The following is a 19,095-nucleotide window of genomic DNA, read 5'->3' as shown; positions in this document are numbered from 1 at the left end:
TATTAAGAGATTTAACTAACATCACCTATTAAAATGTCTTAGCATAGATTCTACAATTGGTAGTTTCTTACCTTATGTCAGATCACCTCTACATAGTGTCTAATTGATCCTTCATGATCAGATGTCTCAATGACATATCCTTTGTTCTATCCTTTGTTCTTCTCTAACTAATTTCACAATTCACTCTTACTTCTAAGTCACCTTGAATGCTCTGCAAACTATCTTGTTTGCTCCTACAATTCCTTTCACATTCTTATCTATATCTAAGTTTAGTTTTTTCATCCTCCTTAAGAAGACTTAGGTGGCTTAGGGTTAGGTATGAATCTACGGTTGTGATTCATCCATTTTGCTGCTTAATCCTTCCTATCTTCTGATTGGTTGCATGTATTTGTATAGGGAATCCAAATATAGATTTTTCCTTATCTCCAAAAGATCATAATCTATCGTAAAGTCATCTTAAAAATGGTTTACATAGTTGTTTGTACCATTACAAACAAATATGTCAAAACTATGTCACTCAGCATGTGAAGTCTCTGATGCTCAGCATCAACTGCATTATGTTCTAACTCGACACCTACACTACTTAGCATACATTGCTTACCTAGCTCCTGAATCACTCGACATAGTCTATCAACTCTACACTAGAGTGACTCAGAACATGAGTGACTTGACACTCATTGTAACTCAGCATGGTCTAATATTTGTATGTTGTACTCAGCATTCATTACTAGTTCGACATGAACTAAGTAAATGACTTAAATGTGTTGAGACTCACTTGTCAAAACTAATCTGAGATCAAAACTTATAGCTAAAAATACTATTTCCAAACACATTAAAGTTACTTGACCATTTTCTCATTGCTAATCATAAGAAAAAATATAATAGAAGGAAAAGTTCAAAGAACATATGTAAGTTTTTCTTTAGAATTTATATTTAATTTGTTCTACAAGTTGAGCTAGCTAAATCGTTTTCCATAAACATAGCTATAAAAATAATAAAAATACTCAAAAATATCTTGGTTATATATGTTATAAAATAAATTAACAAATGGTTACTCTCTTTCAACATCTATTCCCATAAAGTCAATGATCCTCATGGTTCCTATTGCATTTGAAGTACAACAATGATAAACTATGATACTAAATAATTTACCATAAATAATAAGCATTGTTGTGGTACTTGTACAAGATCATCATATTAATAATTCCATTCTTTGATTCAAAAATTTTGTGTAATAAATCTATAAATATTAATTCATAAAAGTTTGTTACCAAAAATTCCCATTATTGACTTTGCTAATCTCAGTTAACAACAAAATGTTTTTTTTTTTTTAAATAAGCACCTAGGTAATGCTCCATGTGTTGATCTCAAATTGGTTTTGACAATTGAGTGTCAATACACTTAAGTCATTTATTAAGTTCATTCCAAAATTTTAAAATATGTTGAGTATAGTATGTAAATATAAACTATGTCGAGTTGCACTAAGTGTTGAGTCACTTATGTGCCGAGTAGACAATACATGCCAAGTGATTCAAGTGCCAAGTAAACAATAGATGTCTCGTAGTTTAGGTGTCAAGTCAAAGACAAAATATCAATAAGTGTTGAACATTAGTAACCTTAAGTGTTGAGTAACATAGATTCGACATAGATGTTTGAGACTACACAAACAACTATGCAAACCATTTTTTAGTTGACCTAAAAATAGAATATGATCTTGTGAAGATAAGGACAAATCTCTATGTGGATTCCCTATGAAATTACATGTATCCAATTAGAAAAAGGGAAGGATTAAGTGGAAAAATGGATGAATCTTAGCCATATATTCATACCTAACCCTAAGTCTTCTAGCCTTCTTAAGGAGAAAAAAACCCTAAAATTCAAAAGAAAAAGGATTGTGTGCAAAAAGAATTGAAGAGAGAGAATAGTGAAGTTTGGATGGAGACTTAAAAGTTGTAATAGAGAAAATTATAGAATTAGTTTAAGAAGAAAAAAGGATAGAGGATACAACATTGACATATCAAATTAGATAGGATCAAGAAGGACAGAATACATATTTGTTCTTTAATCAGACAACCAGAGCTAATCACAAGATCTTTGTTGAAACATCCTAACAGGTGATTTTGGCTAAATCTCCTAGGTGGAGTAGTCATAATAGATTGTTGTAAATCCTTTAACAAGGTGACATTCAAAGTGAATGTTCTAAAGTCCTTTAGCCAGGCACACTTCTAATAGGGTGTTGAAATCCTCTAACAAGGTGGGACTTAATAGTCCTTCTAAGCCTTTAACAATGCAGGTCTTTCACAAGGCAAATCATGTCTCATGCTCAACTTATTGTAACCTTAATTGGTGACATTTTACTGCTGTAGTAGTGAAGAAATATGGGTGTCATCCCCACCCTAGTTTTACCTTCTCATTTGGAGGGTTTCTAGGTAATCATATTAGGTGTCAAATGTGTAACTACTTATGTGTTTAGATGTTCTAGATGTTTAAGATTTGCATATTATTTCAAGTTTATCTATTAAATTCATGAGATGGACGAGTGGTTAAAATTTTTATGGGTTCATGTTTTAACTACCAATTCACTCCCCCACCCCCATAGTTCACCTTTCCTACTTGTAATTCCATCAATTAGTATCAGAGTGTGGTTCTTAGAAGAAGAAGCTTTGCAACTTAGAGGAAAGATATTGAAATGGAAGTCTACAATTTGGGAAAGACCATTTAAAATCAAGAGATTGAGACACATCTCATACTACATCAACTGAATGAAGCCATAGATGCTTTGAAGAGTTCCCTAAAGAAAATGAAAGAGATTTCTATAGCAAAAAATAACACACAATACAAAGAGATTGACACCATAAAGTTATTTGTAGATGGTAACTCTAGTGAATTCGATGCAAAAATTGTAGATCTAATGGAAAAGAATAGAGCACAAGTTGAAGAGATCAAAAATCTCAAGTTGGAGCAAGAATCACAAGCTATAATACTATGTGAGGTAACTGAGAAAAAGAAGAAAGCTATAGAAGCCAAGGCCATGATTGAAGAAGAAAAAAGAATTTTGGAAAATAGGTTGGAGGAAAAGTTAGTAGAGCTATCTAGGATCTCAAACATGCAATTGGACACCTTAATCCAAATGATGAATGCTCATCATGAGTTGAATGTCAAGGAAATCCAAATAACCACTTTGAAGCTATAGAATGACCTAAAAAGAGAAAAGAAATTTGTTGAAGGTTTCAACAAGCCAAATGAAGGCATCAAGTACTTTGAGCAACTACTGAAATCCCATAGATCTAGTAGAGACACTTTAGGATTGGGCTACACAAGCATTGAAGAAGGAGAATCATCCAAAGTTTCTAAGGAAAGGAACAATAAAGGTAAGAAATCTAAACCTACTTGTCATCATTCTAGTAAGAAAGGACATATAGCTAATGTTTGTAGGAGTAAGAATGCAACTCAGAATGGTAAGCCTAAGAAAATGACTCATTTTCATAAGTGTAAAAAATAAGGTCATCAGGCACATGAATGTAGAACCAGAACCTCACATGCACCCAAAGTTGAAGGACATTGCTACAATTATAAAAAGTATGGAGACAGAGCCTTTGAAAGTAGATCCAAGTACACATGGTCATCAAGTAGGCCAAAAAAGGCAAGAAGCTATGAAAACTCCTATAACTAGGATTACAATACAAGATATAGTTGTCACTGTTGTCAGGAATATGAACATATCCCAACACACTTCAGTGGTAACTACAAGAGATGGTTGAGTCAAACAACATGTTTTAGTTGTCACAAGACTGGTCACATCAACAAGCATTGTCCAACTAGGCCAAAGCCACCCAATTCTAAATTTGATAAATGTAATGGCAAGGTAGATGCCAAACACATCAGGAATGAAATGAACAAGACATGGAAGAAGAAAGATGCTAAAATTACATCAAATGGAGAAGGGATCACTTCACCCAATGGGTCAAGTGGTAGCACTTCATCAAATTGAGCAAATAAGACGTATGTGGAACTGATACTTGAAGTGTTGCATTATACATCAGTTGCAAAATAAATTATTACTGAAATGATTCCATTAGCATGAATTAAGATGCAAGAAATCATGGAAAATTCAAGGTTAAAATCTTCAGGTTTCATGATGTTGTTGAACATGAAAAGTCCTCAATAGATACTAAGTAAATATTAGTGTGTGCAAAGCTATTGATCAAAGACAATTAGAACTGAGTTAGTGGTAGCTGTTGAATGAAGGAAGTCACTATAGATGCCGAATGAAATAGTAATTGTGTTGATGCTGATTTTTATGGTTGTACATGACTAAGGATTAATTGTGATGTTCTGAAGGGTATAAGGTTGATTTTCTCCTATTTTTCATCATTACAAACTCAAAGCAAGAATGAGTAGAGTGAAGTAGTGATCTAAAAACTAGTTCAAAGCATTTGTAAGGATTCTAGTAATGATTAAGCAACAGTTCATCGAATCTCAAAGGTATTCTTCATAAGTCAAGTTGCATAGTTTTAAATTTGATAAACCCTAGTTTGTCAAAATGGCTTCTAGTTTAGAAACTATGAAAGAGAAAGAGGTGTTTGATGTTCAATTAGTTAGCAATGAATTTAAACAACTAGATTTTAAAGCTATTCTAGAGGTTACCTATAAAAATGACCCAGTAGGAGCATTATCCATGATCTCGCCTAAAGTAATAATGGTTCAAGACGTCAGGAATTATTACAACTACAAAGTAGGAGCCATAAGTGACATGGAAATAAAATAGGCATATGACAAATTATGTGAAAATGGAGTCCTGAAGAAAGAATTCGAGGTTGTGGAGAGAAAGGGTTTAACCCATGCCCCAGATTTGCCCATGTTGTTCAAAATTGAATGAATTACAAAAGTTTTGAGTAGAATTCATGATGGATGTCTATGGTTAGAGGGTGGACCAATCAAAATTTCAAAAAGGATTGTTCATAGGGTAATAAGTTTTCCAACCCTAGATCGGTCAAAGACTCTATGCAGCGACTCCGAAGAGGTAATAGAGAAAAATACAAGTGCAAAATGGAACAAGCGTGGTATGACCATTGACACCATTATAGAAACTCTACTTGATTTTTTTTTTTAATTTATTTCCCACAAGTTCTATCAATCAAGTAGGTTAAATAGTGTGCCCTACATAGTAGTGGATACGAATACAAAATTGTGAAGAAAGATCATACCTATGATCTTGCAAAACTTAAATTGCAATAGATAAATGAAAATCTAGTTGCCATCAAAAAGACAAAAAGTACATAATGTAATTTTGGATCAATCCTTGTATGTATATTCTTTTATGTGCAAAATGAATTCCCATCTTTTGTAAAAATTGGATGGAAGACCAACAAATATGTGGCTATCCAAATCAATGAGTACATTGAGCAAATGGGAGAGAATTTTGTGTTAATTATGACAAGCTATTTTGAAGACTTTAAGAAGTCAATGAAGCAAATATTGAGGATACTAGTTTCCTTAGTAGAACAACACTACGATGATATATGTTTCCTTGATGATATTGATTACACTTATATTAAAGCTGCAATACCTAGGGTTAGATGGCTAAGACCTCTAGGCCATGAAATCAATGTTTATGAAGCCTCAACTACTATTACTACACTCCTAGTAGAGGAAATTGATAAAGGTGATAAAATATTTGGAAATTATGACGTAATGAAGTCTAAGGTTGAAATGGAGCTAAAGAAAACTTCTAGATTAAAGAAGGACAAACTAGTAAGGAAACTAAAGGCTCAATTCAGCAATGATGGGGAAGAAGAAGATGATGATGAGAATAAAGAAGAAGAAGAGGTACAAGTGCAAGAACCTCTAGCTTTAACCCAAGGCATGGGTGAGGATCAAGAAGAAGAAGGTTCCAAGGAGGAAGAGGAAATCAAAGAGGGACTGGCCCAATCAACACCAAAGAAGGCCAAGGCTCAACCAGTGACTAAACCAAAGGCAAAGAAAACTATCAAGCCTAGCCCAAAAAATCCTACAACTCCTACCACCAGATCCATCATAAGATCAACAACATAAAAGGCTAAGGAGAAAACCAAGTCAGCTAAGTAAGAGTGACCAGTGCCAAAGAAACAAAGGAGAAAGTATATTTCCCAACCTAATTCAGATGAAGAAAAGATAGAATCATATGATATTAGTCAATACAAAGTGGTAAGTCACACACCACTTTCTGATCTTGAAAATATGTGTGATAATGTTAAGAATAATGCAAATTTATCTTGATTGAAACATTTAGATTTTGATAAATTGAGTAGACATGAAAATAATCTAGTGGAAGAGGCATTGTATGCTATGATGTCCAAATTTAAGAACACTCCACTTGAGTTTTCCAATAATATACCCAAAATTCTATATGATATTGTTGAGGAAAAGTGGCATTAGTATTTGAATCTTGAGAAACAAATTAGAGAGCCAACATTAGCTCAAGTGATGCCAAAGCTAACAAAAGGAAAAATTGCTAAGGTAATGAAGAGGTATGCAGCTATGTTTACATGTAAATATAGAGCCTTTTATCATTTTACAAAGAATTATTGATGTTGTGGTTAAGAAATCAACCAAAATTTGGAAATTAATCTATGGTTTAACCACTATGAAGCTAGGAGAGGTTGATCCCTCTGAAGAAAAATAGGATGATAAGAATAAGGATAAGCAAGATAGAAAGGAAGATGACAAAGATGATGATGATATGCAGGAAGATGAGAGGATAGAACATACTATTGGGGAAGAACCTAAAAGACAAGAAAATGACATGGCAACAACTAATAATCAACAAAAGAAACAATGTATAGGACACATAAGTGTCGAGTGTCAGTGCCCCAAATGACACAAACAAGTCAATAGAGACAATTATTGTTAAGGATGCTTCTGATGCTTCACGTTAGAACATCGATCCTTTAATAGTAGATGACTTGAAGAGAATATTGGATCAGTCTACACTCCATGAAAATTTGTGTGAGGATCTAGTATTGGTGACTGTAGATGAACTCCAAAAGGTAGTAACTGATATCACAAGGGACAAGCTGATTACACAAGAACTAGCTTCTACTATTCGTTTAGTTAATCATGTGCAACCTTTGAGGAAAACACTAGTAGATACATCTACTAAGGTTGACATAGTTTAAAAAGTTGATACTATTGAGAAGAAGAGGACTAAAATAGAAGAGAAAGATAAAACAAGATAGATAGATACAGCTTTACCTATAGCACAGACACAAGGTGCTAGTTAGACAATAGTTATTGATCAAGGGAGATAAAAAGAACAGGATGTACCAAAGGAGAAGGAGCAAGAAGCCATACAAGCAATGGTCACATTACCAAAATTTGGTTCTCCTACAAAATTCCTTCAAGAGCTGAGCACTAAAGCTATACCATTGCAAATTTTAGCACCAAGCTCCAATTCATTCAAGGTTGCAAAGGTAATTCACTATGGAGATGTAACTTTAGATGAAGAAATAGTAATACCTAAATATGACTATGCAACCATTACCTTGGAACAAATAGGCTTAATGAAAAAAGCCTTAGGAAAGAAGAAAAATCAAGAAATACTCAAAAAGGAGTATAAGCAAAGGCAAGCATTATTGGAAATAAAAGATATCTTTCTAGATGCTTTCAATTTGCCTACACCTAAAGAATCCAAGCCAATATTATAAAAAATGAAGCATAAGAGGAAAAATTCCCCCCCATAAGAAAAAAGAGGAAGTGAGACAAGGTAGTCTGATGTAAATAATAAATGTTGCCACCCTATGCTCATTGAAAAGACTGCCTAAATGTCTATCCAGTGCTTCAATCTTGAAACTTAAATCAATTTTGAAAACTGATTCTTCAATCTTGGCATTGCTCTCAGGTTGTCATACCCACTATCAGTGTATCGATGGCCATTATTGGGCTATAATAATACCATACTCACCATTGTTCTTATCATTATAGATAGCAAACTCTAATTATCACAGCATGTGAATCTATATTGTTCACCACCTTTGTAATATTAATCCTCCTTGCTATCCCTTGGATAGACCCGTACTCAGAGGGGTATAACTTTTGAACTAAATAAAAACTCTTTGATTGCTCCAGTGAGGATGGGTAAAATCAGGTCCTCTCAAACATATCAAAAATGGAAAGAAATCCAACAGTGGGTTTGTGAGATATAACCCTAGCAAGAGGACCGAAATTTCTATGACAAAATATTTCTCCAATCAATGTGAAGATGTCGCTCATGCTCAACTTCCCTCAACTTTTCCAAGCTGGTTCATGGTTCCAATAACAGTTTTGAAACCAATATTCTTTGCCAACAAACAATGATCACACTTTTCTATGGTCATTCAATAGAGATCTAAAAAAAAACCGAATGCATAAAGAAAATAACAACAAGAAAATGATAAGATACCAAAAAACCGCACTTATATTAACAATCAACTTCTTATAGCTTCATACTAATTGAAACTCACACATGCACCACCAGAGAGCCCTTGGGAATTCTTCCTAAAAAACTCTCAAAAATATATTCTAACTTCTTATCAATTTCTCTCCACACTTTTCTACCTTTCTATTCCATTCCATTCTCTTTTAAAGAGATGCTTTTAGTTACATATTGATGGTTATTAAAACCATCTTTCCACTTTTTAAGCCCTATGTTTCCCACATTGTCTCCTCATGGAGATCGCTTTCCTATTCTAATGGAAATGCTTTTAAAATACATCTTAATGCTATACATAACCATTAAAACATATATTCATATTTTCTAAACCATGTCTAACCCATGGTTCCCACAGATTCAAAATTTCTCCATTATTACAATATTGAAGACTTTTGCCACAATTCGCCAAGTTCGAGGGGTCACCCATCATAGTCCCCCTCCCCCCCCCAAGTGAAGAATGCCAACAAGTGAAATCCACTCCAAGGAAGAAGTTGGTCCAAGAATGCTAAATGATGAGGGTATCCCCTTCTTGAGTAGGTTTTCTAACTCATCAATTATTTTTGTCTTGCAGTGATGCTCATCATGATTTGGCTTTTTGCAATATGCACAAAAGAGTTTGTCCTTCTTGTCATTACTTCCCTTCTTGCTGGAAGAAGAACCGCCTTGTTGTGAGGAGGATTATTGTGTCTCAGATTATGATTTTTGCTTCCACTAATTCTTGTTGTTGTTCCTTTTACCTCCTTGACTTGATTGATTCTCATCACTAGCCACCAAGGCTTTTGTCTTTGATAACTTGAGAAGTCCTAATCCATCAAGTGAGATTGTTAAACAATCAATATTTCTATGAATGCATCAAATGAAGGCTTTTGGTAAGTAGATCCCATGGTCAATCTATGAGTATTGAAACTTGAAATAAATGAATCATACTCGGAAGCTAGCCTCTTAAGGATGTGATGAATCAACTTGTCATCCTTCATGGGATTTCCACAATCTTTAAGAAGTGACCTATACTCATTGGCTTTGTTGATATAATCTTGAATTGTGTCAAAGTTCTTTGGATCCAAGAGAAGTAGATCATCTTGCATCTACATGGATCCTTGCTCAATGTGCACATTTTCTTTTTAGCACTCTTGGATAGAGCAACCATCGACATCAACACAGGGACTCTTGAACAAGTTTCAAATATAACTTTCATCATCGAGATTATTTCCACACATAGGGGAAGCATCTCACCTATACCTTTGCCATTTTTTCTTCCAAAGAGGAGGAACATTATATAGCGGTCATGGATCAACTTGTACATTAGAACATTTCTCACTAATTGGAACACTACCTTTAGGTGGGGACTACCTTCTCTCCTTCTTCTCCTCTTTGGGGGGGACATTTTCCTCTTAGGGGGTTTTTTCCTTCTCCCATTTTTATCTTATGTATTTACTTGATGTATGTCATAATGGGGAGATCTTGATTACTCCATCCATCCATACATCATCAGTGTTTTTATCTCTCTTTTTGGGGGAGGGTTTTTCCCATGAGGTTTTTCCTCTTTCTCCACTTTATGAGAGATTGCATCTGCTTTGTACATGGGTACCTAACATGGCCTAGTAGCTAGGACCCATCATGCAATGCATCCTAGATTTTGTAAGCTTAAGGGCATTCCCTTAAGTTGCACTTAAAGGGGGGTCTTGGTGTAAATAAGTATTTACTATTTAAAGTTACTTAAGTTTACTTAGGTTAATGCATTATTTTATTATTTTGCATTATTTTATTATTTATTTAGGTGAGACACTTAGGAGTTTGTGTACTCTCATAGAAGTATGCAACTGAAATTATGCACATGGTGTCTACAACACTAGAGTTTGCCTCATTCGCTGAGTTGTCATGTTGACAACACAGTTATACACACTCCTAATTCAGCACATTTTTTCTACATCACTAATTTGCATGCTACACCATTGTATGCTATCCTCTCATCATCGCACTTTCTTCCGTGCTTAATGGAGTATAGCCCATATCTGGTGGACATGTGCCTAGTTGTATGACTTATCATGATGTTGACTTCTATGCATTCTAGAAGCTCTCCTGAGGCCTTTATATGCAGGCACTCCTAGTGTACTCCTGATGTGGCATATGTGGCATATTGAATTAATCTATTGTCATTATGATTATACTCTCTCTTTGGCCTACTATTGTGCTTGTGCTTGAGTTCTTAGTTCTTGGGTGAATTCTAGCCTAAGCCAAATTCTTACATGGTATTAGAGCCTAGGGAGATTCTCTACACATAGCCATTCAAGACTATTCATGCTTTAGCACCTCAACCTAAATCTAAAGAATCTACAAAAACTGAGAGCATTTAGAACTAGAGCTAACCTCATCATTGTGTCTAGAGCATCAATTCGATGAAGATTGACTATAAATTTGCCTATGCTGGGTGAAAGTTGATTATGAGGAAAAAAAATTTTGCAAACCGGCACCCAGTGGCATTGATTTGCAAATGGCGGGTTTATTAATCAATTTATGGGTGGGCTAATTAAATTCCACTACATAGGCCATACTACATACTCTGCCACAAATTTGGCGAATAGCCCCCCCAGACTAGATTTCCCTTTACCAAAGGCTCCAACATCCAGTGGGCCTTTTATTTTATCATCAATAGTAGTTTATTTTTAAAAAGTGCATACAATTCTTTTCCCATGCATGTGGGACAAAAACTTCATAACTTGGCATGTGCTTTATAAAACTTGGTGACATCTCCTCATTCTAGTAGTCATTGAAATGCTTTTCTAGCTGCACACTACGATCAACACTTTCTAGACCACCCTACATAGAACAAACACACATCTAGGTCTTACAGTGCCATGAGGCCACCTTACAGGGACCCCACGATAGGATAGTCAAGTGACACATAGTCCATATTTATTGATGGATTCTATGGCCATGTCCTCACACGCAAGTAGCCAATAACCATCTTCCATGATAACAGTTCTTTGCCACATCAACTCTGATGTAGAAGACACGTCACCTCCCAGTCAGATCTGATTCAACCCCATGTCAGCAGGTCCATACACTAGCTACATAGCCCTATCATTAGTGAGTCAGTATCTCCATACAGTAGTCATACAAGATCATACATTTCTGTACACACTGACATCATCATCTGTATAACTAACATCATCACTAGGCTTGGAGTTGCTGAAATCATCAAATCCATGAGCCTAAATTTGATAGCCATCTAATTTTCATTCTATGCCAAATTTGAACTACTACGATGGTCATATGATCATCAAATTTAACCCCATCATTTGCTAGTGGAACCCCTCTCCAGATTGATTTTTGATTTTGCAATCCGACTTTGGGAGGCCATATCTCAGTCATCTGGACTCCAAATCAAGTGCGATTTTTTTTTGAAATTGAGTAGAATTTCCTAAACTTTTTAGTGGTATAGCTTTTTTTTAGTTTTTGTGCATGGATTATTTAGAAATTGCATTTTTTGGTGGTTGTACCTGCATAATCCTACATTTTGCAACTTCAAACGCTCCATACAGGCACATTTGGAGTAAAAAATAGGTTCTTTTTTTTTGAAAGTGTGTTATTTTTTGTCTACTTTTGAGATCTATAATTAAATTATAAGGTTGTGTGGGAAAAAGTGTCACTTTTAGAAATGGGGCTTTTCTTTTCTTTGTAATGCTTCAGAATTGTAGCACATTGTAAAGTTCCATATTTGTATTTCATATAGAAGTTGTAATAAGAAAAATCAGAAGTCCTCAAAGGCCAAAATTGGCAAGTGGACCATTGTAATCACAATATTGATAAAGTTCCAAAAGCATCTCTTTTGGGGGGCTTTCTTGATTTAGTGAAAAATGGGGGGGTGTTCTTGGTGTTGCATTCTCTCTTTTATGCAATTTTCTTTCATTTTCTACATTATGGGCAACTTTAAGTTTCCTAAATTAACTTCTCATAACTATGGTACATGGTCCATCAAAATGTGGTATCACTTAATGCATAATGGAGTTTCACAATACGTAGATGGTACTCTTCCTAAACCAGCATGTGATAAATTATTAGCAAGTGATATTTAAGCTTCGGTAGCAATGGATAGGAAAGCCTTAGGTGATATATGTTTGGGGGTTAATGAAAAGATCATGTATCAAATCAAGAAGTTTTTTACATCCAAGGAAGCTTGGGATACCTTCAAAAACCTTTATGAGAAAGTGTCTAAAGAGGATGTGTTCAAAATTGAAGATGAGCTCGTCTCCTTAGATCCTAAGTCATATGATTCTCTATAGGATTTCATCATGAAGGTGACTGATTGTGGGAGTTCTATCAAAGATGACAGATTGATCTATCTCATACATAACAAGCTGCCATTAGAGTATTCCACATTTGTATCTTCTTTTAACACCTCAAAGACTACCTTAGGGTTTGCCTATAAGAAAGTAACTTTTGATGAATATGCTAATTTGCTGGATACTGAAGAAAATAAGTTGAAATCGATGGGGATTCTCAAATCACCTACATCTATAGTATTGGTGGCCAACAATGAGGGTTCTCAAAATTTAGCCGGAATATCTTCAAATAAAGGAAAGGGTAAGAAGAAGTGGAAGAACAAATCAAAGGATGTAGAAAAGAAAACACCACAATTGAATCAACAAGGAAATTCTTCCTCAAATTCCAACAAGAAAGAGGACAATAATAAGGAGAAGAAAAAGTGCACTTATTGCAAGAAATCAGGTCATGAAGAGCATGAGTGTTATCTTAAAAGGATTGACGAATTGACCAACATCATGAAGAAACAAAATGTTCCATTGCCTAATGCTTAAGAGGATAAAGGATCTTATTTAGATTCTAAGGGTAAAGGGTGAACACTCATGGTAAATTCAAATTCTTCAAAGGAGTGGATATTTGACTCAAATGCCTCCGATCACATGGGTTCTTCAAAGGAGGATTTTTCTTCAATGAAGTAGTCAAAGGTACTACACATCTTCACGGGAGATGATAGAAAAATGAAAGTTGAAGGGAAAGGAAACATGGAGATGGAAAATGGAGAGTTTCAAGATGTCCTCTATGTTCCAAACCTAAGTTCAAATATCCTATCAATCTACCAAATCACTCACCTTGGAGATGGACATGGAGTTGAGTTCCTTCTAGACTCAGTAAAGGTGCACAATCTAAAAGATGACTCATTGGTTGCAATGAGGAAAGTGAATCATAACAAAAGGTTGTACTCTTTCTCCCATTTTGTCCCCAAGTCTCCTTCAAAGGCCTTGTTATCTCAATCTAATTCAACAATGCAATTATGGCATGAGTGATTTGGTCATCTTGACTTTTGTTATCTTCAACAACTTTGCACAAATAGAATGGTCAAAGGTCTACCCCAAATCAACTTTTCCCATGGTGAATGTTCAACAGATTCAATGGATATGCATCCAGAGGGGAAGTTACAGAAAGGGAAATCTTCAAGAGCACTAGGTGTTGTAGAAATGGTTCACATTGTATTAGCAAGCCCTTTTGCATTTAGCTAGGGTCACTACATACTTACCTTCATTGGTGAATTTTCAAGATACACTTGGGTCTATTTTCTTCATAGTAAGAATGAAGTGTTGGACACATTTCTAGCCTTCGAGACTCATGTAGAATAGAAATCTAGGAAAGCCATCAAAGTTCTAAGTATGGATAATGGAAGTAGATATGTGATAGAAGACTTACAGACTTTGCAAGCTTGAGGGAATTGATCTTTAGACTCCACCAGCATTCAGTCTGCATAAGATAGATGTTGTAGCATTGAGGATCAAAACTCTTAAGTCTATGGAAAGTTACATTATATAAGCCAAGTCTCTAGATCCATCATTTGAAGTTGAAGCAATCAGTAGTGCCACTCACATTATTAACAGGTCTCTTCATCCAACCTTAGATTGCAAGACTCCTTTTGACACATGGTGTGATAGATAACCTATTGTGACACACTTCAGATCCTTTGGTTGTCTTACACGGGCAAAGATATCTTCTAGGGGGTGCAAGGCATAGTTACCTTAGCCTTCTACTCTCATTGGTTATGAAGACAGTGTTAAGGCATACAGACTTCTAGATCTTGAGACACATTAGATTTTTGTGGAGAAGGATGTACACTTTGAGGAAAGTTCACTAAGCTTGTCCTCTAATCCTCTCTGTACATCATATCATGTAGAACCTTATAGTGACACCAGTGATAGTGGTTCAATAGATTCAGACACATGGGGTTCTATCAACAGTTGCAGTGAGAGGTCACTACATCAGTTTAGTCCACATGCATACATCTCTACAGTGATAGGTCTAGCACAACAGGGTACATCCAGTCTTCCAGGTCTAGGTTCACTGATAGATTTGGGGGATAGTATTGATGATCTATCTCTTTTTCTTGATGAAGAAACTTCTTCTTTAATTGTCACAAGGGCTCCATTTGATCTTCTTGTTGATTCTCTACATGAATGATCATTACAAGTTGAAGTGATTGTGGATACTTGTGATCAACAGTTGCAGATGAGTTCTTCATGTTGGAAATGAGAATAGAGTAACTGAGAGGGGGAGGGGGGTGAATCAGTTACTACAAAACTTTTCACAGTCTCTAAGATTTATGAATATACCCTTGATCTGATTAATATAAAATGTTGAAACTTGATAATGCAACAAATGATAAATATTAAGAACTGATATCTTATCATGCACAAAGCAATTCATCAATTAAGAACACAAGACACACCAGTTTTAACATGGAAACCCAATATGGGAAAAACCACCAATGTAACTAGTTACTATTTTTCACTCTTCTGAAGTGAGCCCTGTTAGGAGCCAACCCTGTTAAAGGTTACAAAAACACACCGTTAGGTGTGACCCTATTAAAGGATTTAATCACCCTGTTAGGAGTGGCCTTGCTAGAGGTCTTTAGAACAATTCAACTGAACTATCACCTTGTTAGAGGATTTATTGAATGGTTGTTAAACCAACTCTGTTAAGAGATTTTGAATTCACCATTACAATGGTTAGAAAGCAACAATGAAGTAACCTAATATAATGTGCAACTTATCTTTGCTGATTACAGATCTCTATTATGCTTGACTAGATCCTTACTAATCAAATACAACTTTATAGCTCCTTCAACACATTTGATCCTTCATCAAACTTTGCTCAACATTCGCCTTTTCATTTCACACTATAACTCACATTCATAACTTCTTTTTCACAACCTCACACACTTTTAATTCATAACTTGAATGACCATATATACCTTTCAAATTATCTTAGTTGGCTCAAATCACTGACTAAACAAATAATTACAACAGTCGGCTAAAATGTATTTAATTAGCAAATCTCTATACTAGCCGACCCTGCACGGTGAACTCTATTCAGAAAATAATTCCTGTGTTAACTGACTGAGCTCGGTTAATACAGTGAACTTCGTGACAATCCTTCAATCGCTGGGAGAACTTGGTAAGTACTGAGTTTCCTGAGATAACCGAATGAGCTCGATGGAAACTACCCTTTGGAGACCGAGTGAAGCTTGGTTAACACTGACTTCTCCATGATTCCTTTGATGACCGAGTGAGCTCGGTGAAAAACTATCTTTGCCAAATTTTTTTGATGATCAAGTAGGCTCGGTTAACATTGTCTTTCACATTTCCTTCATTCACCAAGTGAGCTCGATTAACACTATCTGCCTCATTTTCTTCAATGACCGAGTGAGCTCAGTTGACACTGTGGATTGCATTGCAGACTGTCTGAGCTCAGTGAACTAAGACTAATGACTGATATGACATTTGTGTGACATCAAGAACAACATTATCCAACAATCTCCCTCTTTGGCATTGATGGAAACACAACATGTCATAACAGAATGAAATTTTGAAAACAAGTCCAACAAGATAATAGACTTCTCCCTCTTTCAACAATCTCCCTCTATTAAGGGACTTCATGGAAAACTTTTCGAATCTCACAAATTTCAGAAGGATATGACAGTAAATCTCTCCCTCTTTGACAACACATGCCAAAGACAATAGAAGTTAAGTGAATTGTAATGTACCTTTAGTACTAATTCATATGCAATGATTTTTTATTAAACTGCATCAACAAATAGATCTTCAATCTTGTATGTGTTGATGCATCGCTAAAACTTATTTTTAGTGGACTTCAGATAGGGGAATGACCCCTAACTTACCTTTGAGATACAAAAATGCATCCTTAGGTAAAGGCTTTATTAATATGTCAGAAATTTGTTCTTTTGTATGGACATATTCCAATCTGATCTCCTTGTCTTGCACCAATCCTCTGACAAAATGATATTTTATTGCAATATACTTGGTCTTGGAATGCATCACTAGATTCTTAGATATGTTGACTGCACTAGTATTGTCATAGAACATGACAACTGGTTCTTTGATTTCCATCTTCAATCCTTGCAATAACTGCTTAAACCAAACAATATTAGAACAGTTTACTACTGCAGCAACATACTCTGCCTCTGCTATAGATTGGGATGTACAATTCTGCTTTTTGCTTGTCCAAGAAACCAATCTTTTTTCAAGAAAGAATGCTCCTCCACTTGTGCTTTTTCTGTCATCAAGGTTTCCTACCCAATCAGCATCAATAAACACTTTAAAATCCAAATTACCTCCAAATTTATACCATAAACCATAATCTTCAGTTCCTTTCAAATATCTCATTATTCTTTTGATTGCCATCAGGTGAGTTTCTCTTGGCTTTGCTGAAAATCTTGCAACAATACCAACTGCAAGGGCAATATCTGGCCTGGTATGAACTACATACTGCAACTTTCTAATCATAGATCTATACAATGTTTGATCTACCTCTTTGGATTCATCATCTTTGGTAAGTGTCAATCTAGTACACATAGGAGTTCCAACAAGTTTACAGTCCTCCATACCAAACTTTGTCAATATCTCCTTGATGTATTTTGATTGAGTGATGTAGATGCTATTCTTATTTTTTTGAATTTGAAGACCAACAAAGAATTTTATTTCACCAAACATAGACATTTCAAATTCCTTGTTCATTTTTTCTAAAAATTCTTTGCAAAGATCATCATGCCCTGTGAAAACAATATCATCTACAAATATTTCTGCCAAGACAATCTTATTATCTGGTCCTTCCTTTATATACACGCTACTATTATCATTAGTTCTTTGAAAACCAATCTGAATAAGATAGTTATGTAATCTTTCATACCATGCTCTAGGGGCTTGTTTCAGACCATACAGTGCTTTGTGTAATTTGCAGACCATGTTCTTTTTATCTGGATCAACAAAACCTTTAGGTTGTTCAATGTAAACCTCTTCATCCAGTATTCTATTGAGGAATGTTGACTTGACATCCATCTGATAAACTTTGAATCCTTTGTGAGCAGCATATGCAAGTAAGGTTCTGACTCCTTCCAATCTTGCAATAGGAGCAAAGGTTTCTCCATAATCTATGCCTTCTTCTTGAGAGTATCCTTTGCATACCAATCTAGCTTTGTTTCTGGGTACCTTACAATATTTAGTCAACTTGTTTCTAAATACCCACTTGGTTCTAATTACATTCTTATTTTTAGGCCTAGGTACAAGAATCCATGTCTTGTTCTTCTCTATCTGTTCTATTTCCTCATTCATTGCCTCAATCCAACTATCATTTGCCAATGCATCTTTAATGCTTCTAGGTTCAAAATCAGCAAGTAAACAAGTATTTTTCAACTTACTTCTTGTCAAGGTTCCTTCAGATTTGTCTCCAATGATCTGATCTGGTGCATGATGTCTTCTAACATATTTAGCTAATATAGGTTCTTTGCCTCTTGAATGAGTTTCATTGATATCTCCTTGTGCTTCCATTTCATGTTCAGGCTATTTTGGCTCGGTAAGAATTGGCTCGGGCACTTCAGACTTAGTAGACACTTGCTCGGTAGTGTCTGAATGTTGTTGTGGCTCGGTTTGAACTTTTTGCAACTCGGTCACTGATGACTCAGGAGTTGAGAATTTTTGAGTGAACGATATGCTTTGTATAGTATCTGGTTCAATGTAAACAAATCTTCTATAATCTTCAGGTACCTTTTTGCTTTCTTCTTCAGATTTGTCTGCAAACTCATCAACTTTCACATGTGCACTTTCTATGACTTTGTGAGTGGATAGATTTAAACATCTATATGCTTTGCTTTTGCAAGAATATCCTAAAACTATTCCTTCATCACCTTTTACATCAATTTTTCCTTTTCTAGATTCTTTCAAAATATAACATTTGCTTCCAAATACTTTTAGATAACTTGCATTGGGTTTGTAGTCATACCATAATTCATAGGGAGTTTTGAATGAGTCCTTCTTCAACTGTACTCGGTTTAAGGTATGAACTGCAATGTGTAATCACCTAAAAATGGTCACCTAGACTATTAGCCCCCTTCTCAGCATTTTGGCTGAATTAATTTAATCATTTACCTAGACCAAATTGCTAATAATCAATTTATTTGATTATAACCTATAGTTTGACTATGTTATCTTAAGTTCATTATTTGATTAAAAGAACATGTCCCCTTTTAATTAAATAAAAGACCCCATTCTTCTAACCCACTTAAAGTGCACACATAAAGTCCTTTTTCTATTTTTGCAATTAAAAGAAAAGGCTTTGTGACTTTT

Source organism: Cupressus sempervirens, chromosome 6, assembly GCF_028749045.1.
Source record: "Cupressus sempervirens isolate cs-2001-9-10 chromosome 6, ASM2874904v1, whole genome shotgun sequence".
NCBI lineage: Eukaryota > Viridiplantae > Streptophyta > Pinopsida > Cupressales > Cupressaceae > Cupressus > Cupressus sempervirens.
Note: the sequence above shows the minus strand (reverse complement) of the source record.